Source organism: Silene latifolia, unplaced genomic scaffold (genome assembly GCF_048544455.1).
Source record: "Silene latifolia isolate original U9 population unplaced genomic scaffold, ASM4854445v1 chrun_scaffold_16, whole genome shotgun sequence".
In the NCBI taxonomy this organism is placed as follows: Eukaryota; Viridiplantae; Streptophyta; class Magnoliopsida; order Caryophyllales; family Caryophyllaceae; genus Silene; species Silene latifolia.
In genome coordinates, this window is record NW_027413123.1 from 7,628,102 (window position 1) to 7,634,978 (window position 6,877).

Genomic DNA, 6,877 nt, shown 5'->3' on the forward strand with positions numbered 1-6,877 from the left:
GTGTTGATCAAACTCATTTGAAAGATATTCGCCACCCCGATCTGAACGGAGTGCTTTAATCTTTCTACCCAGTTGGTTCTGTACCCTATTCTGGTATTCCTTGAATTTCTCAAAGGACTCACTTTTATGCTTCATTAAGTGATAAAATATCTATAGCCATCTCTAGCGGTAATTGACATAGGTCCACATACGTCCGTATGTATGAGTCCTAATAGGTCACTAGCGTGCATTCCAACACCTTTGAAGGAAATTCGAGTCATCTTGCCAATGAGACATGATTCACACGTGCCATATGTAGAAAATCCGAATGTGGGAATAGTCCCATTATCGACGAGTTTCTTCACGCGTTTCTCATTTATGTGCCCCATTCGACAATGCCATAGATAGGTTTGATCTTTGTCACCTACCTTTAATTTCTTATTATTCATGTGTAATACTTCCGTGGTTTGATCTAAGATATAAATTCCATTCATGGAAACTGCTTTGCCATAAATCATTTCATTAAAAGAGAAAATACAACTATTATCCTTTATTGAAAATGTAAAACCGTCTTTAGCAAGTACGGAAACGGAAATAATATTCTTAGATAAACTGGGTACATAGTGTGATTATTTAAAGATAACTCAAAACCACTAGGGAGTTGGATTACATATGTTCCCTTCGAGGCAGCAGCAACTCGTGCTCCATTCCCGACTCGTAGGTCCACATCACCTTTTTCGAGAGGTATGATGTTCTTTAGGCCCTGCAAATGATTACACAGATGAGAACAACAACCAGTATCTAGTACCCAAGTTCCGAAACTTGCATGGTTAATCTCAATCATATGAATATAAGATAACATACCAACAGGAACGACGCGGCCTGCCTTGATGTCCTCACGGTAGACGGGACAGTTCCTCCTCCAATGTCCAGTCTTGTGACAATGGTGGCACTCTATGTCACCGTCCTTGCTCTTTGTCTTGCCCTGTGAGCCACTAGTCTCACCAGGCGCACTCTTACCATTTCCTGGCTTCTTAAACTTTGGCTTACCTACAGCTAGGTCGCCATGAGCCTTGCCCTTACCCTTACCTTTGTTGTAAATCGTGAGAACATCCTGCTTCACGCTCCCACTCAATTTCATATCCTTCTCGGTCTGTATGATAAGGGAGTGTAGCTCATGAGGACTCTTTTTCAAGTCGTTCATATAGTAGTTTGCCCTGAAAAGGGCAAAACCATCATGAAGAGAATGAAGCATTCGGCCAATGACAATGCTCTCACTGATCTTACAATTCAGTGCCTCCAGCTTCTCGACATTCTCAATCATGTGAAGAATGTGTGGGCTAACTAGTTGGCCCTTCTGGAGTTTCGCATCAAAGAAGCGACAGGTATGCTCATATGTAACGATTCTCGGTGCCTTTGAGAACTCGTTAGTGAGTGTGGTGAAAATCTTGTTTGCACCTTGGGCAATGAAGCGTCTCTGCAAATTGGTTTCCATTGCAAAGATGAGTACGTTCTTTATCGCACCCGCTTCCATAACGAAATCACTATAAGCGAGTGACCCGTTCGCTCCTGCATTTGGGCCTGGGTTGACCGGTATTGGCTCAGTTAAATACCCGAGCTTACCGTCAGCAATGGCAGCATTCCGTAGTGTCGTCTCCCAGTCCGCAAAATTGGACCCATCATTCTTCAGTCGAGTGGACTGATTCATTTGGTCCATGAACATTTTAAGCCAGGACGAACGATCTAGTGTGGCACTAGGCATTGGGATTGCATTATTTCCAGCCATTTGTTGTAACAGTATTATTGATAATAAGCGTGTTCTACACTGCGAAACAAGAATAAAATAATAAGCATGTGCATCGTTTTTATTTTAAGTCTAATGAACTAATGTCATAACGCGAAGACTCAAAAAACATTTATACAATTGACCTCCCTCAAGAATTATATAAATGACCCCAAGACTCAATTCTCTGTAAATTGATAAGCTAACCTTTTAGCTAATTCTACCGTTAGAATTCTTGGTCGATAAATTTCTGTAAATACTATCTTTAGTCCATCATAATCACGAGAAACTCTTCGGACTATGATGTTGAGGTAAACTAAGTCAACACAACTACTTACCCAACGTAGAAGGGGTCATATTAGGCCTACCGACGAAGAAGGGATTCATAGATGTTTTCCCTTATAAAGACTAATCTCAATTTCCGTTTTAGAGGAAGATCCCATCAACTTTATTTAAATTCATTTTAAGTAAACTATAATCTAGCATGCGAGAATGATTAAACTAAAGTGATGGCTTAAAGTCTGTGACATCTGCATGTCCATGAAAACTAACATACAACCTATATGAGTCAATTTTCATGCATTTTAGTAGTAGGTGGTTTGGTTTTAGGCGGAAAATGATGCAATTACTAACATGTGAATGAAACGCAATAATAATGAAAAACGTAAAAAAAACAGTAAAAGTCCTAGTGTGGCCTATCCTATCAAAATGAACAATAAATACAAGTTTGAAATCCATCCTTGGACCCGAGAAGCTTGTCTTGATGTTCCATCTTGATCCATGTAGCGGGAGTGAGCTTGAATCTTCATCTTTAGTCTTCTTTGAAATTACAATAAATAAAATTACATAATTGACCTATTTATTACATTCTAATTTCAAAACCCAAAACTAAAATAAAGGATATTCGAGATCTCATAATTACATAAAAATCATGTTTTCTTCATTACGAAAACATAATTTGACTAAGGCCACACTAAGTATTACAAATTACAACCGATTGCAAAATTAAATACGTAAATAAAATTCATTCATTCGATTCATTCAACAAAATTAAAAGCATCAACTAAAATAAATTAAACATACATTACACAATTCTTTAATTATGTTGATTAATTTATCCAAACCACCTATTTAAATTAAATTAAGTGACAATTCCGCAATTTAATCACATTAATTTCATTCTTAATCCATATTAAACTTGTAATATGAAGTCTATCCGTCAAAATTTTCAACTGCTTTAAAATAACTCGGTATCTTTAAATTGTGAACCGATTCACAATAACTAATTGGCCAAAAAAAAAAAAAAAAAAAACAAAATCCAATTTTTCTTTTTTTTTTTTCTATTTGTAAACTCAGCTCACGGCTGACAAAACAGGCAATAAATTTTTTTTTTCGGAAATAAGGCAAAAAGAAGGAAAGAAAAACTTTCCTTTTCTTTTTCTTTTAGATTCGGCAAAAAGAAAATTAACCCAAAAAAAACAGTTTTTTTTTTTTTTTTTTTTTTTTTTTTTTTTTTAAATACTGTTCACGTTGAACAGTACCGAACAGGAAAAAAACAACAACGGCAAAAAAAAAAACATAAAACAACCGTCACAAAAAAAAACTTGCGGCAAGAATTGCCCTAAAACAAAAGCGATGAAGAAAATGTTTACAGTTGCCATATAGAACGTGATTTAGCAAGTGAATTAATGAACATGATTAATCTTATATGCTAAAACTATATAGCAAAAACAAGTTCTTGTCTCATCGACATGATTATTCCATTAACAATTTAATTTAATCCGAATTAAATCAAGGTATCTAAAAATTCATTTTATTATCATCTTAACATATTAAAACAATAATTCATATGAATCAAATGGAAATAAATCATCAACAAAGGAAAAACAGGCCGAAAAAAAAAATTCTCTCGGCACAAAAAATTTCAGCCGAAAACCCTAAATTTTTTTTTTTCGAAATCCGCATTATTTACATACATATTTTATGAAAATCATCAAAAATAAAATCGTGGCCTAATGCTCTGATACCACTTGTGGGAAATAATCTGTATACTTCCCTTAAACTAGAAGGATTATAACGAGTTTAACAATGATGATCAATGGTCATAAACAAAATACATAAACAAAGTATAAAGGATTTAGAATTAACCTTCGGTCCTAGCAAAATTGGCCTAAGAACAATATCAAAATTGATATTCGCCTATTAGTTGCACCCAAGACGATATGAGATATGCCCTTTGATTATGCTAGAAATCGATCTAAAATTTTCTGTAAAATTTAGTTGTTTTTGTGTTTTTTTGATGAGAGAGGAGGCAAGGTCAAAGAAAAGAATTAGGGTAGAAGAATTCTCACCCTTTCTTTCTTATAGTAGCCGAAATTAGGAGTCAATTAGGAAAGAATAAATCTCTCCTAATTTTCGGCCTAACTGACCGAAATAAGGAGATTATTCTCCTTATTTTTGGTCTTTCCAAAAATATATAAAATTTGTTGAATTGTCATCTAGTGAGGATTGAACCCATGACCTCTTGGTTTGTGTACCCTCACTATTACCACTATGAAACATTCATCTTGTTGATATTAAACATAACTGATTATATTTAATTACGAATTAACAGATTAATTCGTCCAAGCTAACATTAAATATATTTAACTAAATATAACTTATTATATTTAATTTACGAATTGACAGTTAATTCGTCTCAACTTAATATATTATTAAATAATTATCTTATCAACACATTGACTAACTTTTTAGTCATTTTGGGCATCAATGTGATTATATTTCTATAACCACATTTCTCAAACACATCCTATAGGTGTGACCTTTGGGACCAGTTGATCACCGCCATCTGTATGATAATAACGTCAAACTTTCTAGCAAGCCAACCGTTATTAGGTAAACGTTAATCAACTGATTAAATATACGAAGTATACCCTTGTGAACCTGTAAGAGATTTACAAATGTTATCACACTAATTTGTGGAGGACACAAGCTCCAACATGCCACTCCCGTTTCTGCCTTTTTCCTTGTATTATTGGATGAGATATGGTTGGGTAATGGTACCTTAACCATGTTTTCGTGTCCGTCTCAACCCGGGTTTATGATTGTCCTTAATGAAACGAAGTTATCCTGCTAGAAACTCCTCTTGGTAACCAAAACGGGCTGTTTTCACTCTCTGTTTTGAGACGGACAAATCAGTCCCTCGGGTTGGCCTTCTCGCTTATTTTTCCCTCGCATTGACGTTGTCTCACGTGTACTTATTTTTCCCGCTTTGAAAACCTCGTTTTGGACTGTTGAGCCTTGTTTTATACCGGGTCTTGAACTGCTTTACCTCTGTTTTGAGGACTGTTTTGGTGCGGGAAAGGCGAAGTGCGGTCTGGCCGCGACATTGGACTGACTGTGAGTGGCAAGGGCTGGTGGTTGTATGGCCATAACGTGGCTGATGACCAGGCTGTTGGTCACGGCGCCGAGCCATACCCCTCCCTTATTCCCTCCTCTGATTGTGGTTTCATTTTGTGTGTGATGGTGGGTGTGGGGCTCACTGACTTTTACTTCGTGGGCTCAACTGCTCATATTTGTTGGACTCAAATTCTTAAAAGTTTTAGACTCATATTCTTATCTTTTTTGGACTCACTACTTTTGTATCTTTGGACTCACTTTGTCACATGTATTCGATTGTATGCATTTCGTAAATTTTCACATGACGTAAATTATTCATTACCGCTTGTTATATTTTATTTAACCGGCATGTATATTTATAAAATGAAATGTTTATTTTATATGTTACAGGTATGAAAAGGATGATTATAAATAATTACTTGTAAGAGTCGTATTCTTGTAGAAATGCCATGATACTATCATACATGCTTGATATATCTATACGATTTACTTGTGCCATTCTGCTAAGTATTGGTTTGCGCCGCTCTCGTGCCGTTCTGTCGGGAGTTGGTTGATTTATGTTTACTCGCCCCTTTCAGACTGTTCTGCCGATTGTGGGTTAGCTCATTTCGTATTCTGGTGATAATGCCTTTATGCTATACCGTATTGCTTGACTTATCTTTACGTCTCTTTTGGACTGTTCTGCCGATTGTGGGTTTAGCTCATATTTTCCGCCTCTTTCGGACTGTTCTGCCGATTGTGGGTTCACGACTTCCGTTTTGTCGATCGAGTCTTGGATGCGGACCGTTCTACCGCATGTCGGATCGGGGACCGTTCTGCCCCGAGCGTCTGGCCAGATTTAGACTAGGACTGAGTCTTGGGAGTACCATTGTCGTCCTACCACGGGAATTATACATTTATATATGAGTAGTAAAGGTCTCTCTTGGTTATAGATATCGGTATTTGTCTTTCAAGGTAAGAGTTATGTCTTGTGTTGTTTGTCTTTGTCCTATCGGATACTAGGGGTGAGCTATAAGCCCTCTAGTAGTGATATGATCATCGGGATTGATGATCCCATCCGTTCTTATGGTGAGATGCAAGCCATAAGTATGAATGTGACATTAGTAGCCACTCTCGTACAATGTTTGCTAATTGGTTTTCCAATTAATGGCTACAATTTCTATTCTTGTAAATTGCATTGGTTGATCCCTTACTTAACTGCTTCGCATGATTCGGATTCTAATCTCACATCTATGTTGACTTTCCTTGAAATACGTGCCCTTGTATAAATAACCGTATTCTTGTCTTTCATATTATTTAATTGTCTCACATGATTAGTTGAATCTTTATTATGCTAATTTTGATCTATTTTGTTCCATCTCATTTAATTGCCATGTTCAAATATAAACTTGATATTCATATCTTTTGTAAGTATCTTACATGACTTACCTGTTTTAGTTCTTTGTTATGTTCGTTTCGACATTTTGTGGCTGGGAGAACCTTTAGTTACTCCCCACTGACTGTGGCGTTCATGTTTACATGAATGACAGGTACTAGTTGGTGCATTCATGGGGTGAAGACATGTGTGAGCTAGCGAGCACTTTGGCCTTGTAGTCGGTTTATTAGGAATGATTTGACTCACCTTTTATTGTATTGTCATTCGAGGGATATATTTTCCCTCACCTCGACTATCACGTTTGTATAATTTAATCTTTATTTCCGCAATCATTATTTGTG